At 35.1% G+C, this 20,810-nt stretch overlaps 1 protein-coding gene across 2 annotated transcripts in view; it reads right to left on the bottom strand.

Moving 5' to 3' along the window:
- The window catches only part of TBC1D5 (TBC1 domain family member 5), a 479,919-nt gene that overhangs the window by 331,937 nt on the left and 127,172 nt on the right, over positions 1-20,810 (bottom strand). The gene's annotated exons all lie outside the window — the stretch shown is intronic.

Below are 20,810 nucleotides of genomic sequence, written 5' to 3'. Positions count from 1 at the left end.
CAGAAGCCCAAAGGCTTTAGGACAATTCCAAAGTTCCATAGCATTTTTCTAACATTTAACATGGGATACACATCTTTCAGTGTTTTTGTTTACTATTAATGTTCTAGCCCCAAATCCTGCCTGGAAGATGGAAAACGAACTATTACTATACAAACTCAGGAACAAACCTAAAACTGACTACGTGATAAATGTTCACTCATTACTGTATTAACAGACTGAGCACAAATATGACCTTCCGCCATCGTATTTGGGACAAAAGAGAAATAGGTAAGAAACCTGTGTCCCTGCCACTATTTTAAAAAGTCTTCATAGTCGCTGTTAAAAGGTCATCAGTTAATACAAAAAGTCCTTAACCAAAGCCACATGAACTGCCTGCCATGCCTTGTCTTTAAAAATTTCATTTGTAAAATATAATGAGATTCTACTGTTCACTTATCGGATTGTCAAAAATCCACAAGTCTGACAACATACAGTAGTAGCAATACTGGGAAAGACTAGCTGGAAAGAGTGGAAAAGGTACAATGCTAGGAAGGGGGATTTGACAACACCTAAAACTACAAAAACATTTTTTCTTGGTCCAGAAAATCCACATTGGAAATTATTCCCACAAACTCACTAGTCCACAATCTCTAAAAACCAAAAGCAATTTCTTAACTTTGATAAATAGTCATGTGGCAACAAAATTTGACTTGAATTAATATGAAGGTATTCATAGTCTTTATTTAGCCAACAGTGTGATGATCATGTATTTTCCATCAGAAATAGTAACTTGTTTGTCTACCTGGTGCTGCATCCACTAGAAATGCTCTGTTATTTTGAAACAGGCACATTAACAATTCCAAAATAAAAAAAAAATAGTGAATTCCAAAACATATCTAGTCCTTTTATGTATTTCAGATAAGGAATTGAGAATCTGTGCAAGCTTATTTATTACAATATTGTACAATATATAAAAGCAAACTTCTGGGAACAACCCAAGCAAGTGTCCAGTAACAGAGGACTGGTTGATTCAACTATTCATTGGTGCCTTTAAATCCTACTAATGTCTATTCACTAAACACTCAGCCTATCATATAGGATCCTACTCTACTGTAGTGTAAGTACATTTGGTGAGAAAAGATTGAATGAAATAACCTTACTTAAATAAGAGCTCAAGATCACTATAAAGGGGTTATCAGTCAATACAAAAAAGTCCTTAATCAAAGCCCATTGTTTACCATTTTCCTAATCCATTCTTTTAAAAGGAACTCATCCTGAAATACCTTTTGAAAAAAAATTTTTTGGAATGAATCATAGTATGTTAGCTCACAGAGTAGTAATTTGGAGAAGCTTTAGTCAGTTTCACAGGTGGCCCATAGCTAATGTAATCAATGCAAGAAGCTCTCGTGAGCTGGAGCCAGTACATGTCTTTAAAGGACAGTGAAATGGTGGGGAGAGAAAGGGAAAGAAAACAGGACTATAGACAGGGACTTTTATTTAAAAGGCTTAATTTGGACATATTCTGGTTGAGGGGAACCACAGAAATCCAATTATTCTTTTATGCCTATTTTTTCTGTTGTTATATGATACTTAGAAACACATTCCAGAAAATCAGCAAATGTTGACAAATGAATACACAGGTTCTTTATCTTCCCCCATCATGGAGCAATTTTCTGCACCTGGGTGTTAGTAAAAGCTTTTCACAAATGGGCTAGATCCTAAAGGGCATGGAGGATTTGGACGTTAGAAAACACATCAACTTTCTCTATAAAAATCTTTCCATTCTAGTGTCATTGACCCTTTCCTTAAAAAGAACACAGCCCTTTCGCTTTTCTCTCAATTTTAAATTGTAACATTTATGTTTTTCTTTATTAACTCAGTTTGAAGCATATGAAATTGCTGATATTTAATAGCTTTTTATCTACCAAATAAAGCTAACATCCAATCGTTTTAAATTCATTTCCATTACTTGAATTTTCATCATCATTTGTGCTTCATGGCTAGTCATAAGCCAACTCAGGCACTCCCTCCCTACTGCTTACCAGGACACTACAACAGATACTGCGCTTGCCTCCACACTCTGGTTCTAACCCTCTCCACACCATCTTACACACTAACACCAGAACGGTCTCCACAAGCACAGGGTCTGATCGTGACATGCCTTGTTGCACACCTATCTCTCCCATCCCTGAAAGCTTATTAGAATGCAACTGATCATTGGTGACATTTTTAAAGGATAATCTTAAATCAGCTCTAATTTATCAAAAGGGTAACTCATTTTCAAATTTGATAATTTATTTTTATTAATGAACTACACAGGAATAAATTTCCTAAATGATTATTGCAGACTATAAAATGCTTTTAGAGCAAGAAATTACCACTATTAACTGTGGTTAGAACAATAATTTACATATACAAGGAAATCACATTCACTGACCATTTCTATTATTTTAGTTAGTACAAAAAGTAGGAATAGAGTAGACAAACAATAGAAAACATTTAAGACATTGTTACGCACCTACATCGAGGAAAAGTAAAGAGTATAGAAAACCAAAGCAAATTTAAGTTTTTATGCCACTACAAAATGTAACACAACCTAAAGTACCTTCCTCCCTCAACACAAAATTAAAATAAAAACCTAACTGCTTGACGTGAATGAAAAGCATGTTGTACACTGATAAATGTTTAAGTCATTAGTCAAAGAGCAGGTACTGACCTAACTACTCATTGGTAACATAACTAGATAAATGAGTATAAAGAATTAATTACAATAAAAATTAAGAAATGTCCCTTGAAAAAAATTTAAAACAACATAGCCATAAAACTTATGTATTGGGGAAAAAAGAGTGGGGGGTCCTGTTTTTTCAGAGTTACTCCAACACACAATAGCTTAAGTGAATTAACATCCTCATTTGGATGTAATTAAATGATAGGATAAGAAGTTTGTATATAAATATATCACTCTTCTAAATAAAAATATAAAGTTTAAGAATATGCTTTGCTGCTAACAAGCATTATGTTGTAAGTATACATTACTTGCTTTATACAGCAATTCCTATTGGTAGTCTCCTTCTGGCTTTTTGGGGGCGGGTGGTAGCTGAGCACTTCAAGTGACAGCTTTAAGAAGATGAAAGAAATGAAAAGATAACATGTTGTAATTTGTTAGGGCATAAACACCAGAAATTTAAGTAAGACAGGATACAGATGCAGAGCAAGACACAACCACATACCATAACAAGACAGGTTCATCTTGAATTCCTAAGAATGGGTTAGCGCTGGCTTCTGATTACTCAGCACAGCTATGTTATAAAAACTTTTGAAGTTCCCATAACTCAAATTTTTCTCTCTTGTAGATTAGAGTTACCATTCATATAGTTATAATAGTTGCTAAATAAACAAAGTCCAATTGAGTAAATTTTAAAGATCTTATTGGCTGTATTGAATGAACAGGAATGGAGCAGCATCCAATCTAACAGACAGGAAAGCACTCCCAAGAGCTGTACAAAATGAAAAACTTTTATAGGCAGAAGGAAGTAGGAACAAAGAACTTATAATAGGTAAAAAAAGTGGATGGGTTATGGCGAGATCACTTTTCTTTAGGGAATGGAAGGAGTCTATCAGGCAGATTATTTAACTAGTGTGATTGGACAATTCCTGATTGACTTAGATGCCATTTCTGGGAAAGCCGAAAATATAATTCAGTTTTGGTTTGGTGACAAGAGGCTTAGCATAAGGGACTCCATTCTGGTCCTGTTGTCTTGTTTTCAACAAGGCCAAATGCTTCTATAAACATATCACCAGATTAAACTTTTTAAAGCAACTCTTTTGCTAAAATTCTATTTTATAGTACCTTAACAAATCAATAAACTATGACTTTGTAAGTAAATTCATACTTTACTGAATCTTTAATAAAACCAAAATCCTGCTCCCAAAGTCTCAAGGGGTTTGCTCTGAGAAAGATTATTATAATCAATTTGTTTATTTAAACTGCAATTTGAGTTCATGAATAAAAGAAACTCCATGGGAAACACAAACCTAACAGATTATACAATATGAAATTATCACCTTAAATTATAATTAATAATAATAATAATAATGACCAAGACTGTCTGAATAGCATTTAAGAAAAAAATACTGATTTAATGGCAGACAGTCTCTTTTAAAAGCTTGTAATCAAACACAAAGACCAAAAAAGTTTTCATGGGAAAAGGATTTCAACATGGTCAAAAATTAATGGTCATGAGCAGGGCTGAATTAATGCAGTTACAGTATATATGGATTTTTTAAAATATATTACCATAAGAAATTATTAGTTATGAACACCAGATTCAATGGGAATAGAGAAGATAAAGAAAAAGAGTTGGCAGATTTATCCTGTAAAGGGCCAGAGGGTAAGTACTTTAGCCTTTGTGGGTCAGTCTCTGTCTTAACTTCTCAATTCTGCTGTAAATTAATGAGCATGGCTGTGTTACAAAAAACTTTATTTATGGACACTGTAATTTCATATAAATATGCATGTATCACAAAATATCACTCTTATTTCAACTTTTTAAAACATTAAAAAACATAAAAACCATTCTTGGATGGTGGGTAATACAAAAATGGATGGCAGACCAGACTTAGCCCATGAACCAGATGTAAGTTGACCTGTGTTCTAACTCATATCTTTAATGCCACTGTCATCCCTTAAACATAAATAGAAAGTTGATTATTTTATCTCCTTCATTTTCTACACCTACATCACAAATATTTTAGGATCTATCTCCCACTTTCTATCATCAACGTTGTAATTCAGAGTCATTATTTCTTACTTAGATACTTGCCCCAAACAAAAGGAAATTAAAAGCATCCTATGGGATCTTGATGAATGTCAGTGGTGGTCACACCTCCAATCCATCCTGAGAGACTGCTACTAGAGTAAATCTCTCTAAAATGCAAGTCTAATCCCATAATTTGATTAACCAGGTATAGATACACAAATAAAGACCATTTTTTTAAAGATTTTATTTATTTATTTTTAGAGAGGGAAGGGAGGGAGGGAGAAAGAGAGAGAAACATCAATGTGTGGCTGCTGCGGGCTGTGGCCTGCAACCCAGGCATGTGCCCTGACTGGGAATCGAATCTGGGACACTTTGGTTCTCAGCCCGCACTCAATCCACTGAACTACGCCAGCCAGGGCGTAAAACAAAGACCATTTTAAAAATACATTAGTAAATTTGACTTAATATTTAAACATAAAACATTTAAATCATAACTAAGGAAAAACAATTCTTACAAATACTAATGAAACACTTGCAAATTTGCATATTTAAGGAGCAAATACTAATAAAATGTACAAATGTACAACACACATTTCTTGACTATAATACAAATCTAAATTTTTAAAAAATCCTTGTTAGATAATCAGAAATGGAAACACATTTCACTTCTAGATAGCTTATGTAATAAAAACAGTACATAGAGAATGAAATAATGAGTTAGCGAATACAGGTTTTGAGCATCAATGGCTGCCAACATTTAAGATGATAAGAAGATATTATGCGCCTCCAGATGAAAGGACACACAAGCACCCAGTCTTGCCTAAGAGATTAAGCCTAAATCTATTTAAGCTCTGATGCTACCTGTCAATTTGGAGAAGATATAGAAGAAAATGTTTAATTTGTATGAGTATGAAATCAGCAAATTCCAGAGCTTCGGCAAACGCTCCAGGTCAAAAGGCCCAGGTTCTTCAATAAATGACTTATACAGAAAACTAAGCGTTGGAGAAAGAAACCATAGATTAAGAAAAATTTAAAGACAAAACTAATTTTTTAAAAATGGCAACACTGAACTGTAGTGTCTAGAGATGCACACTTGGGTAATAAAACCATAAAATTAAACAATTATTATAAAAGTCAAAAGAGTGGTTAATTTTGGAGGGAGTATGAGCACTACAACTGGCATAAAGTGCATGGAAGGGATTCCACAGCAGCTGACAAAGCTCTGTTTCTTGACCACAATGCCTCTCACTTCCAATCCAAAGCACCTTGATTACAGTTTGGGTAAATTTTAACAGACCTTTAAGGAATTAATGAGGCCTATTATGTATAAACTGTTGCATTACAAAGAAGGAAGAAAAGTGCCCCAACTCATTGGACATTAGCATGACTCTAACACCTAAAAGTAACAAAGAAACAACAAAAACAATGATCTCACAATATACCAGGACCAAGAAGAAATCTTTCCAGAAATGCAATAGCAATTTAATATTAGAAAATTGAGTAACTGTTTGGGTAAGTAAGCTAAGGGAGAATAGACTGTAATATCATCCCATTGAATATAGCAAACCTTTGATGAAATTTAACACTCATTTTTTATTAAAAAATAAACTAATCAAATGAAATATAAAACTTTCATTCTCCAATAGAACATTTATTGGCATGGAATAAAAACACAAACAACAGAAATTGTCAAGGCTTTGGGCTACCAATGCTTTTTTCAACATTGTTAGGAAGATTTCAGCAAACCCAACAGGACAAGTATGAGAAATAAGAAGTATAAAATTTAAAAGGAAGGAAGACAAAATTATAATTTGCAGTTGTCATCTACCTACAAAAATGTGAAATAAACTATTGCAATTTTTTAATTTTATAAAACGTGTCAGACTGCATAATTTTTTTTAAAGAAAGCTTTCCTTTATACCAGCAACTCCTCACAAGTCAATAAATATTTGAGTGATGAGCCAGGAACTGTGCTAAACACTAGACTAACCACTTAGAACCATAAGGAAAATAGCCCATGACAATAGCCAACAACACACAGTGCACTGTGGAAAAACTACATGGAGAAAATGTGTGACTCATTTGGAGGACTCGCCCAGCATTTGATTAAATCAACGTGCGCAACACATTCCTGGACAGGAAGACTTGTAATTGGAAAATATAAATTTTCCTCAAAGTAGTCAGTACTTCTAAAACAATTCTATTAGAAAGTCCAAAAGGATTTTACAGGACAGAAAGTGGCAGATTCAACAAACATATTTTATAAAGTCTATCTAAATTTTCTGAATACCTATAATTTTTAAAATAAGAATAATGTGAAAAGAACAGCCTTATAAGGTAAAAAAGCAATAAATCCAGTCATTCAAAAGTATAAAATCCATGAAAAGAGAGACAGATCAATAGATTAAAACTAAATCCAAAAGAAATCAATAACTATACCAGAATTTAGAATATGATGAAGGGACTTGTGTTGATGGTATGAACACGATGACTACGAGTTTTCTAATTGCATAGTTAGGTAGAAAGATATTACTGAATGAAACCAGGAAACTAGATGCAGAAGGACCAAATGAAGCAAGAATAGAGCAAATGTAATTTTGGACATTGAATTTGAAGAATTCTCATGGAGTCCAAGTAAAGAAACATCAGGGACGTGGTTAGGTACATGTATCTGGTGGTCATAAATGTGATCGAGGCTGGAGCTGTGAACTTGGGAATCATCACACAAAGTTGGTAACTGAAGTCATGGCCATGGATGAGGCTATCAAGAGGCAAGTATAGTGAGAGGAGAAAAGACTGGATCTTGAGGAATGCAGACACTTAAAAATCAGGTAGAGGAAAATAAGCTAAAAGAGATGCAGTAATCAGTCAAGAAATAGGAAAACCAGGCATATGTGATATCATACAAGCAACAGCAAAAATGTATTTCAAAATCCACCCGAATTATCAAAGCACATTGTGCATGGCACAAGGTTACAGGTTCACAATGTGAAGAATTCAAGTGAAAAATCTGTATTTCAAAAGTGTCTTTAAAAAAGGCTGACGTAGACAATGTTTTTAAAAGAAATAAAAAAAGGAAAACAGCATAAAAAAGGAGGGGGCTCTTGAAAGGACATATACAAGCATAAAACAATGGTTAGCACAGAAAAAAAATACAGATTGTTTTCAACTTTATACAGTTCTGTAGCTTTGAATGTTTGCCCAAAACATGAGTACTTACAGGTTAGCAAAAAATATAGTTTATTTTGAAGAAAAAATTACCTACCCAGATATTTCCTTTATAAGAAAGAAAATTATAATTATTTAAAAGTTAAAAGAAATTCAGGGAGGCCTCAAACAGATCCATAGCATTCTAACTCTTTTATTGTGACCACATCCCATGAATGAAATAGTTTTATTCATTCTTTTACCCAGTGTTCATTAAACATCTATTATAAAGCACTCACTGTGCTAAAAACTCTGGAGGTAAAAATAAAAATAAGATATTACCTTTAAGCCACGGGAGACAACAGTGTAACAGAGAACACCAACATATAAACAAGTAATTAGAATTCAACATGACAAGAGTATATACAAAGTGCCAATGAAGGTATAAGTTAAAATATTTTATGAAAGAAAGAAAATTTGAACTGAACCTTGAAGAAAAATAAGCTAGGAGGCTCCAGTCCAGATCATCGTATTCAAAAGGAACAGAAAAGCAAAAGCAGAGACGCATAAACATACGTTTGAGAAGGCTGAGTACTTCTAATGAGTTTTAAATCCGCATTCCACTGTCCTAACCACCATACTTCTTGGTCCCCTATGTATGCCCCATCTCTACTGATGAGGACCTCACCAAAGCCTCACACTTCTATCTTTAAAGTACTCAGCACAGATAACTAGTTATCTTTTTTCTATGTACTTAAAAAAATTAACATCTATCCTTCCAATAAAGAGTCTCAAATCTTGAATACCCTGCTTACAAATTATTTTAATTTTGAAACTATCTCACTGCATAGTAACTAACACCATTTACTGAGTGAAAAAAGAAAGAAAAGAAAATAATAAAGTAAGCTCCCAAATCCAACTGGGGTCAAATCACTATCAAGTAATAAGACTGATTTATTCTCTACCACATTTTCCTAAATATTTTCATGCACTGAGATTTTAAGGAAAGAAAGAACCTTCATAATTCCAGGAAACTAATCAGTATTGTCATTTTCTTTGGAAAAATCAAATATGTACACAACTGGTCTTTGAAATGAAAGTTCTCTCAAAGGGTAGAGTAGTGGGCGAGGGGCTGGAGAGAGCAAACATAAAAGAACATCTCATTTCTTTTTTTTTTTTTTTTAAGATTTTATTTATTTATTTTTAGAGAGGGAAGAGAAGAAGATAGAGAGAGAGAGAGAAACACCAATGTGCGGTTGCTGGGGGTTATGGCCTGCAACCCAGGCATGTACCCTGGCTGGGAATCGAACCTGGGACACTTTGGTTCCCAGCCCGTGCTCAATCCACTGAGCTACACCAGCCAGGGCAGAACATCTCATTTCTAAAGCAGCATTTGCATTTTCGTTTGCTGTTTCTGTTAACAATCACCAACAGTCATTTATTTATTCCCCAGGTAAAATGAAATAAAACATATGTATGATGTATTTCATTTGTCTGTAAAAAAATCAAGTTATGTTCCCATTTCTTTATAAAGAACTATTTTTAAATTAATTACAAAGTGATTATATTTATTTTATTTATATGCCTCAACTTCATTTTCTTTTTTGTGTGGAAAAAGTACATGTTACACTTGATATACAGGGTTTGGCACAAATAATGCCCCTTTTTTATTACAAAATCTTTTATTACAAAATCATAAGCATGGAATTCTGTAACATAACAACATCCCACTTGAGCACACAATATATATGACATTTTAGGTGAAATGTTCATATTAAAACTATAAATTATTACACCCATATTATTATCCTACCAAGCACACTCCAGCAAGCCTTGCGTCTGCAGGATCCTGTATTTTGCCAAAAATTATACAATATCATATTTTTATAAGGGAACGACATGCTAAAAATTCACCCTTTCAAACTAAGGCTAAATGTATTCTAAGTGAAATAATTTTTCTCCTATGATATTCTCTTTGATTACTATACCTGTAATGCAGCATCCTTCCTGCATTAAATCATTATATCACAACATTTGAGATCAGGTTTTAAGTACTCAACATTCTACGGGGAAAAATGGAACTAAGGGCAGAGTGAAGTGAGAATTTCAGTTACATGAGCATTTCACACATATTAAGAGTCCTGTTTTACACATCTAATAGCCTACTGTGAACATGTGGAATCATACATTTAATGTTAAAATAGCACCTCATTGTAAAGAATTAAGACAACAAAAGACATATCTTAATTAAGACAACAAAAGACATATCTTATATTTCTAAAAACTTATCGGGCTTGAGACAAATTCCAATACAAACACAACGGAAAACGAACCAAAAACAAAGCTGCCTACTGAAGGCAACACAGGGAAACAGAAGGCCACAGCTTTGAAGATCTGCTATACACCAGGGAGGCCCTGAGGAGGAAACACTCAAATCAGTTAAAAATGGGGCAGGGCCTTCTATTTTATTTTTACTATAAAACACTGAGTGGTTTTTGAACTAAGAAGCTTAAGAGCTAAGACACAGTAACTAAATGCACTTTTAAGTTAATGATATTAAGGACTATAATAAATTTCAAACAAACTATATAACATTAAATGATTAAATTTTTAAGCCCTTCTTCTTTTCTCCAATTTCTCCCTCCTCTCTGTTTTTCTTTCCATATATATATATATATGTGCACATATACAAGGTCTGTCCAGAAAAGCCCAGCCACTGTTAATATAACGAGAATGGTTTTCACAACGTCCATATAACCTGGCAGCCAAGCACATTGTTTGTCACAAACAATGACAACCTCACTGTACTAGTCAGTGGGGGCAGTAGACACCACTGAGTGAGCACGTGTACTGTGCAGCCATCACATTCAAAATGACTGAGCAAATCAAGCAACGAACCTGCATCAAATTTTGCATTAAGCTTGAACATTCCTCTACAGAAACTATTCAGATGATTCAGAAAGCCATAGCTCTGGGTAACTGGTGACTGGCAGCTTCATCATGACAATGTGCCTTCTCATGCATCATGTCTTGTGCAGTTTTTTGGCAAAATGTCAATCACCCAGGTGACTCAGCCCTGCTACGGCCCAGATTTGGTGCCCTGCAACGTCTGGCTTTTCCCAAAATTAAAATCACCCTTGAAAGGGAAGAGATTTCAGACCATTGATGAGATTCAAGAAAATACTATGGGGCAGCTGATGGCAATTGGGAGAACTGCATGAGGTCCCAAGGTGCCTACTTCAAAGGGGAGTAAGGTGTCATTGCCCTATGTACAGTGTTTCTTGTATCTTACATCTTCTTCAATAAATGTCTCTATTTTTCATATAACATGGCTGGATACCTTCTGGACAGACCTCATACACAGATATAATAAATTCATTCTAGGAAGCTGAGTTGGAAACAAAAAATAATAAAAATCTTGTGTATGCAAACTTAAAAGGCCTTTCTACTTAGCTGGCATTTACTTTTTGAATTTGGAAATTCTGTAAGTCAGCCTCAGTTGGACACTAGAGTCTGCGCTTAGAAATTTTGGTAAACAAAAAGCCTTGCTTTCTTGTCCAATTCACTAGACAGAAAAGGAATGCCTTTGAAATAAATAACTGAACCATCATCCTATTATTTCTCATATCCTAAATCATTACTATATATATGTAAACATTCCCTCTGCCTATATTTTTACCAATAAATAAAATTCTGCTTCGTTGATTTTGTCCTAGCAAAATGCACTAAACTTCGTAACAATTATACTATTTGACAATACATGCTACTTAAAATTAAAGAATCCTAAAGTAATCCATATTATTTCTAAACAAACATTATTCATCTCAGACTTTTTTTGTTTTCAATATTTCCACAAAAGAATAATTACAAAATTAGTGAAATGTGGCACAGTTCTTATTTGGGAGAATAACCTGACTAAAGCAGACCACTCACTAATAAAGTGCAACTTAATAAATCATGTGGAATCTTATTTTGCTCAAACCCTTACTAACTCCTAGCACCATCTGTTACCATCAAAACTATATGACAAGATATGATATATAATTAATAGGTAAACAACAATCTAATTAAAATGGACAAATACTCCATGTTCCTGCCATTTGGGAGCTCTAATTACAGACTAAATTTTAAGCTTGAATTAAATATTTAAGCTGGAAAATTAACTTTCCTTCTCGAGCCTTGAATACATTAATACAGATATGTGAAGCGACTTCCTGATGGGAACTTAAACATGTAATTTAGTTTCATCAAAGCAGTTACTAATTGTTAAGCAGCAGTACCTTACCATATGTACACAATAGCTATTTAGAGCTGAAAAGGTGGTTCTAAAGCACCCCTCTGCAACCCTTTCCTGACATAAATATAAAATGTATATACAGCATAGCAGTAAATACTACACATTGAAAATAAATTACTTAGAGTCTTCAGCTTTCAGTGATTTCTGAAGACAATTAGAAATTGGTCTAAATAAACACCAGATACCTATATTTGACAAGGTAAAAATCACACACAAATATAAAAGGCCAAGATATTCAAGATCAAAAGTATCCAGGAATAAAATTCTTGGATGACACACAATTAATTTTTTAAAAACCCTGACCTACTAAGTCAAAGTAATGATTTATGACAATATACTAATTCTTTTCTTCCAACCTCTTCTTTTCACAGAATATAGCAGACTTTCATAAGAATGTCACAGAAAGAATCAGAAACATAACAACTTAAAGGTGAATGTTTTTCTACATTTTTCATTCATTTTTGATGTGGGAAAAATAAGATTTCACAGCAAATGATTCTAATGGGCACTTGTTTAAAAAATAAATTCTACAAGTATATAAGAAATAATACAGTTTTTCACTGCTATTTTATTTAGCAAATAAGAGAAAATGAGAGACTGGTTTTTAAAAAATCAGTCTTTTAAAAAATATGTTATTTTAATTCTTTATAAACATAATACACAATGGAAGGTCAAATATGTTCACAGTTTGTTTATGAAAAGAGAACACTGTCAAGAGGTTAGTGCAAACAGCTTTTGTTTATATATGTTTCATTGTTAAGTATTAATAGCATAACTGTTAAGTTATACTAAAAATGACCTGATTTTATAATTACACAAAAATAGTAATACACTGCACTGTTTAACATTCAAGACCAATGACAAATATATAACGCTTACATTAAATATTCTATATTTGAAAATTTTACCATAATTTAAGTAAATTAAAACTTAAGTCATAAAAAGATCTACATTCAAGAATGAAAAAAACTTTTTGCCTCCTTTGACAATAAGAAATATATTTACTACTTTATAATTCATTACTGTTGTTCTAGCTTTTGGTTAAGAATAGGTTTACTGCCTGTTTTTTTTTTTTTCACTAATATGTCCTTGTATCTGTTCTTTCAAAAAGTTGCCAAAATTCCATCCATGCTTAAATTTTACTCATCTAAAGTACAGAACACTGGATGTTCCTAGTAGATTAGTGATCCCTAACTATCTGAATATGAGGACACTTTATTAAATTTCAAAATATATTACAGATCTTCCTTGTACAGTGAAGTACATTTACTTAACTGACAAAATACACCAACTCAATGCATACATTTCCCTAATGTTCCCTAGGAAATCGTTGCCATAGACTGGCAAATACCCACAGAAAGAACAAAGGCACCCTTTAAAAAATCCTCTGAGGTGGATATTTATTTTCATACTATTCTGTATCTCACAAAGATTAGCAAATGAAGGACAATCAGTAAATATTACTGAGAAATTAAAGATTCTGTCCTAAAGGATTTGATGGATATATAAAATCTGGCTGATTCACATTTAAGTAGCATGGTTCTTTTATGATATTAAATCAGAAAATTGGAAGATAACAGAAGTTCCTCCATAATGCAGGCTAGAAAAGTCTATTCAATTTTATTTAAAATATGTATGCTGTAAACGTATATGCCATGGAATTTACTAGGTTGACAAGTACATAGATATGAAATTCATGACATATTGATTCAACATATTGAAATGGTTTTTAAAACCAATTTATATAAATGATTGTAATAGTCTATATTATGTTTAGCCTTGAGGCATATGGTAGCAAATTTGAATTCAACTTTAAATAAATTTACATAAATATAAAAAGTTCAGTAATTTTTATCTATCCTGCATATGAAACAGAATAAAAAAACAAGAGAATTGTACTTCATAGATGTACTTGAGGCCAAAGTTCAAACAAACCAGAAATCTAAGTTCATTTCTTAAAAAGAAACATAAAAAGATTAATTTTTATAAGAAAAATGTCATTGATAGAAAATGTACTACTAAATATTAGGCAGTAAATATTTATATGCTTACATATGTAATTTATAAATATATGTCAATAATAATATGATTTGCATTTTATATATTTTTTTAATTAATGTAACAAAAACCAAAACCCGGACTGACTTATGGCATGCATATGTTCAGATGGAACTAATAATTAAGATAGGAGTACAATAACTCTACCTTGGAGAACTTAAGCACTTTATAAAATGAAAATATTTTTAAAGGCTATCTAGTTTTCCTTGAGAGATACTAGAAAGTCGGAGACTTCATCCTCTTTATGAAGATGGTTGTAACTTCCCATAATTAGGGCTCAAGTCTGATTAACTTAAGAGACTAAGCCAGAAAAAAATACAGGCTCTGAACATGGGGCACAAGCCCTGTTTGTGTGAAATAAAGCTAACTTAAAAATACAAATTTGCATCTTGATCTCACCTCATCCTTAGTTCAATCAAAATAATTAACTGATATATCCAGTTATCCTACATATATCCAGAAATTCTAAATATATTAAGCAAACACTAAGATATGATCCTTAAATTTGGAGTTTATAGTTTCAGTATTATCAGAGGCATTTTTAAATGCCTGTCTCTGTTAGTTGCTTTACAGGTAGTTTTTTCTAATCCTCAGAACCACCTACAAACTAGATATTGCACCTGTTTTACAGAAAAGGCAACTTAGCTCAGATCTCTAATGCCAAACATTGCTGTTTATGGCACTATTTTCTACGACATTTTATTCTGAAAATTTTCAAACATTACATAAAGTTGCAAGAATGTTACAGTGAACCTTCATATACCAACTATGTTGGTTCTATAACTGACATTTTACTATACCTGTTTTATCATTTACCTATTTATTCATCAAAACCATCATTTTTATGCATTTCAAAGTTGCAAATGCTATATTACTTTTTTAACATTTTATTATAAATATTTTGAGTCAACACAAAAGTTTAAAGAATTTTACAGTGAATATCCACCAGAATCTTCACCTTCAATTACATTTTAATATACCTGCTTTATTATAATGTCTATCCATTTGTCCACTCATCAATCTATCTTACATTATTTTAATTACCTAAATTATCTTTTTTGAAACTCCTGATTCCATTCTTCAAAAGGACAGTTAATGAAATGTTTTGTATGTATTTAAAACTGTTATCTTACCTTTATCACTTTCCATTCAAGAAATGTTTGGCTACCTGAAACACTAATTCGAGAGAATATATGCAACTCTATGTTCACTACAAAATAATTTACAATAGTCAAGATTTTGCCCTTGCTGGGGTGGCTCAGTGAACAGAGTGCTGGCCTGCGAAACAAAAGGTCACTGGTTTGATTCCAAACCAGGGCACATGCCTGGGTTGTGGGCCAGGTCCCCCATAGGGGGCATGTGAGAGGCAACCATACATTGATGTTTCTCTCCATCTCTTTCTCCCTCCCTCCCCCTCTGTCTAAACATAAATAAATAAAATCTACAATAGCCAAGATCTAGAAACAGCTCAAGTGTCAATCAGTAAATGAGTGGGTAAAAAAGCTGTGGTACATTTACACAATGGACATATACTATTTGGCCATTACTGTTATTACATTGGGATACCCTTTGCAACAGCATGGATGGACCTGAGAGCATTATGCTAAGTGAAATAAGCCAGTCAGAGAAAGACAAATACCATATGATTTCACTTATTTGTGGAATCTAAAGAACAAAATAAACAAACAAAATAGGGAGAAAAAAAGAAATGTTTAGCTATGCATGCTTTGAATGTTTTTTCACTTTCTAATTTTTCTATCAGGTATAAAGATACAAACAAGCACTTCAAAAGAGGAGAATTCACTTATTTCTCTTTTGAGGAAAAAAACCTCTAAAATGTTTTCTTAGGCTATTAGAAAAATTGAAAAATAATCCATAATAAAAGTTCTTAGGGGAAAAAATTATAGTCCATGATAACTAAATAGATTTAATCAAGAAACTTTATGTAACTTTGCAGAGAAGTCACACTATTAAAACTAAGCAATTATGATATGCTTATACATTTACATAGTATTTATGGGTGTGATTCTATGGTGAATATTATACATATATACATACACACTCTTAATTGTCATTTTCTGCTGCTAAAATTTTGTTCTCTATTTACATGAAGGGATTTCAAAATACCAGTATTTCCTGAAGTCTGGCTATTAATCTTAAAGTAATATACCATTCAATCAAAATTGCCTCTGTGCATAAGGTCTCTTACTCCCTCCATACAAGTGCTTTCAAACTCACTGCAACACCTAGTTCTTTGACTTCATTTCGTCTCAATCCCTTAGTGCCCCCTTCTAGTTTCACTTCCTTCCCTGTCAATCCTAGATTACATGAGCTACCATTTCAACTAATATCTCACCAATAAATTCTCCTCTCTTGTTCTACCAGCTGTTATCTCTCCTGAAAACCTTCCAACACTTGTCCAATCTCAGTTACCTTCTCTGACTATATTCAACTTACTGAAAGCAGAGGCAATAATGGACCACCGGAGTGCACCGCTGCTGTGAGGAGAGCAGTTTACTGACAATTTCCCATTGTCACACCTTCAGGATCCACAGCAGTGTTCATATCAAGGCCACACTTGCCCCAGGCAACGAGAGGGATGCTAGAGGAAGACCACTGCTTCCCAGCACAGGGCATCTCTAATGGGCAAAATTTCCTCAGCCCACCCCTATGCCATTTCCTCACTACTGGTCTGGCTGAGACTTTCTCAAAGCTGCGCTGCTATCTGAGAGTCTTCCCGCCCAACCTGTCTTCCTTCCTCCTTTCTTAGACAGATGTCAGGCCTGCATTATGGTCTAGCAGGGGGGTCCAACTTGCAGCCCAGGATGGCTATGAATGCTCTCCAACACAAAATCATAAGTGTACTTAAAACATTATGAGATTTTTTTTTGTTTTCATTAGTGTTTATGTATTTAATGTGTGGCCCAAGACACTCTTCTTCTTCCTGTGTGGCCCAGAGATGCCAAAAGGTTGGATGCCCCTGGAGAGGCTTTCCATGCTTACTAACGACATGTGTAGCTCCGTTCTCCTTACATTCCAAAGGTTTCCCCCAATAAACGTCTTAAAACTTCCATTTCTCTTTGGCACCTGCTTCCTAGAGCACCTGCACTACTGTCACATCCACTCTTTTCATATTTGCAGTATTATTAGTAAAAAATATTAGCCATCCTCCTGTACTAACTAACCCCTTCACTAGCTGTGGCTCCAAATCTTGTCTCACCTTTTCATGTACATACCTTGCTCCAAATTTAACTATTTTAACTTGCTTTTTCTCCTATATCATCTACTTTTCTCTCCCACTCCTGGCTCTTTGTCATCAACGTGTGAAAATTCTGAGAACAACAAACTCAACCCTGCACCCGCCTCCGACAGCCAGCTTTTCCCAGATAACAATATGGATATTCAATATAAAACAGTACCTTTCACTGGTAGTCTATAATACCTCATCTCCCACTTATATATCAACCACCCTGTGAGCTGACTTATGTTCTACTCCACTCCACTCCGCTGCTTACCGAGGCACATTTGGGATGTAAAATTCAATTTCCCTGCACTTCTCTCCTGACCTCTCTATCCATCACACTGTCCTTACTGCTGCCTCCTGCTTTGTCTTCAGTCACACCATCATTCACTGTTTCCCTCCGTAATCTCCTCAACACATTCTTCCCTCTCGTCATACACTTGAGAGTACTCAACTCGTCCAAGGTCCTCTCCCTGGGCAGTCTTACACACACCTAACAAATACACGTATTTATCTTTGTTTCATCAGTGCCTACCACAATGCTTGGAACAGCTCAGCAAACAACTGTTACATAAATTCATGCCAAATTTTATATTAATAATTCCAAGCATACATCTCTTACTATAACTGATCTCCTAGGCCTCAGAGATCCATATATTCAACCATTTCCTGACTGTTTTTAATCAACAGATGCCTAGACAGGTTCCTGCTGTACTCGGTATCTAAGGAATAACACCACCAACGAATTGTTTGCCCAAGCCGGAAACCATTATTTTCTTCTTGCCCCTCTCACGTCCAGTCAATTGAAAAACCCGGTCAATTCTACTTTCAAAATTACTCCCTTCCTCTTCCTTACTCTGGCTCTATTTGCTGTCTCAGTTTCCCCTCTTACCTCCTATAATATTCTCCTAAACTGGTATCCTGAATCTTGAGAGCTCCCTCCAATTCACTTATGTGATCAAATGTCATTTACGTGCTCTTTGTAAATTCAAATCTGATCACACTGCTCCTCAGCTTAAATTCCTTCAGTAGGTCACCATGCCTAGCTAGTACTGCAATCTGAAGCTCTTTTGACCCCATCTCTCCTCCTTCCTCTTCTGTTTTTTTTTTCCTTCAAGAAAAAAAAGCCCAATCTCTTAGCATAATGCACAAGACTCTTCAAAAATCTCGATTTCCTATCTATAGTCTCTGGTCTCAATATTACCCAACATGCAAACCCAAAACACTTGCAGTTCCTCAAATACACTTTAGGTATGCAGACATTTCTACAGTATTTCCCTCTGCCTAGGGTGTCTTTCTTCAGCACCTTCTCTGGAAGTGTCCTTAGAACCATCCCCCAATCCCACTTCCAAGCTGGTTTATGTACCCATTTCTGGGGTTCACTATCCCCCATGCATTACTTTACCATTATCATTCCAGACCATTATCAGACCAGAAGTTAATTTTTTAGCTGCTATTATCTCCTCTGCTATAAAACTTCAAGCTTCTAAAGAGTCTTATTAACTTTGCTGATCCAACACCTAGAATACTGTTTGCCATAGTAGATAACTAAGCAAAAGGTTTTGTGGAAACAAGTTAAAAAAAAAGGAGGAGGAAAAGAAAGACCCTTAGTACCTCAATAAATTTGTAAATTATTTGACAAAATAAGTGTAACATCCTTGCCTGCTGGTTCTCACCTTCATCCCTGTGAGGAGTAATTTTCTGTCAACCTGACTGGGTGAGGGGAGGCCATGACAGCTAGTGAAACAATTCTGGGTATGTCTGTGAAGATGTCTCCGAAAGAGATCAGCACTGGAATCAGACTGAGTGAAAACAAAATGCCTTCACCACCGATATGGGCATCATCCAATACAACGAGGACATGCACAGAACCAAACAGTGGAGGACAGGCAGAATGCTCTCTCAGCTTAAGCTGAGATATTTGGACTCAGACAAGGACTCAGACCATCTTCCCCACCCCCTGCCCCATCATCCCAATTCTCAGGCCTTCAACTCAAAATGAATTAGAGCACAGGCATTCTTGGCATATCGTGGGACATCTTAGCCTCCATAACTGCATGAGCCGATTTCTATATTTTATATATACAGTATCTTCTATTGGTTGTGTTTCTCTGGAAAACTCTAATACAACCCACAATGCAGAATGCAAGGTCTATAAATTGCCCTGTGGGACATTTCGGGGAGTCATCCTTAAGTATCTCACACATGCTCCTGAGTAAGCCCAGTCAGCTCACAGTCACCCACCCACCATGGCACATATATGATTTACCTCTCTTTGCGCATCTCTGTGTGGTGTCTGAGATCTACTCCCACTTCCTCCAAATTACACCTGAGTGGGCCTCACTGGTCCCCCTATCCAGGTGTTTCCTTTGTTCTCTGCTGCAGATTATTGGTTGCTACTGTCACTAACCACTGACGGGGCACCCCTGCAGCGTCTCCAGGATACCCCAGTTCTTAGTGAGCCCCACTTCCTTCCCCTCCGCCATAACTGCTGCGTTGTCAAACACACTGCTGTCACACGTGGCGCCACACACCTTTCTAACACTGTCAGCCCAGTGCAGTTTGCAAAATGCCAGTCGTTCTGTGTACTATGGCAAAAAAGGGGAAAATGCTTCTCTACTGGTCTCTCAGTTTGGCGAACACAAGGGCAATACTGCTTGTCCCCAAGCATCTTCCGGAATTAGCCTCATTCTCCAGTTCTTTCTAATTTTTTTTCTACAGGCCACCTATCTTCCTGCCTCCACAGTTCTATGACCCCATGCCTAAAGGGTCTAGACCAGAAAACGAAACAGACACCAGGGTGAGTTTTAAAATGCTGCTTTTCTAACAACTAAGACTGTTACCTGGCTCTTTCGTCTTTGTTTTTCTTAGGAAAAGAATTCCCTTTTGGCCCTGTGCATCAATGACTGCTGGCAGGCCCACCCTGCTGGTCGCCACACGCAGTGTGACTGAACCCCAGCAGTTAACACAAGTGAGGTCCACGCTGAAAACATCTTATCCACAGAGAGTTTAAACACAAAACAAAACAAAATAAAAAATAAACTTTTAATCATGGAAACCCTCTCTTGCTCCATGGTTCTCACACTTAAAATGTTCCATATTAAGAACTTAACATTAAAATTTCTGAATCATATAAGCCACTCAGAGCAGCTTTCCCATTCACAAACAAAAGCCTCCCTTTGGGGAAATATTCAAATTAACTTTTTTTTCCCTGAATTCCAGTGTGATTAGGCCAAGAGTTCACACTACCTAGCCCACAGTTCTGTCAGGCAGTGGAAAGCATTCCAAAAGCCACTTCCAGACAAACACCAAGAGAGAGAAGGGGTGG

The sequence above is a fragment of the Phyllostomus hastatus genome, unplaced genomic scaffold (genome assembly GCF_019186645.2).
Source record: "Phyllostomus hastatus isolate PE091 unplaced genomic scaffold, TTU_PhHast_1.1 phas_scaffold_129, whole genome shotgun sequence".
NCBI lineage: Eukaryota > Metazoa > Chordata > Mammalia > Chiroptera > Phyllostomidae > Phyllostomus > Phyllostomus hastatus.
Note: the sequence above shows the minus strand (reverse complement) of the source record. Positions and strands in the feature narration are given on the sequence as shown.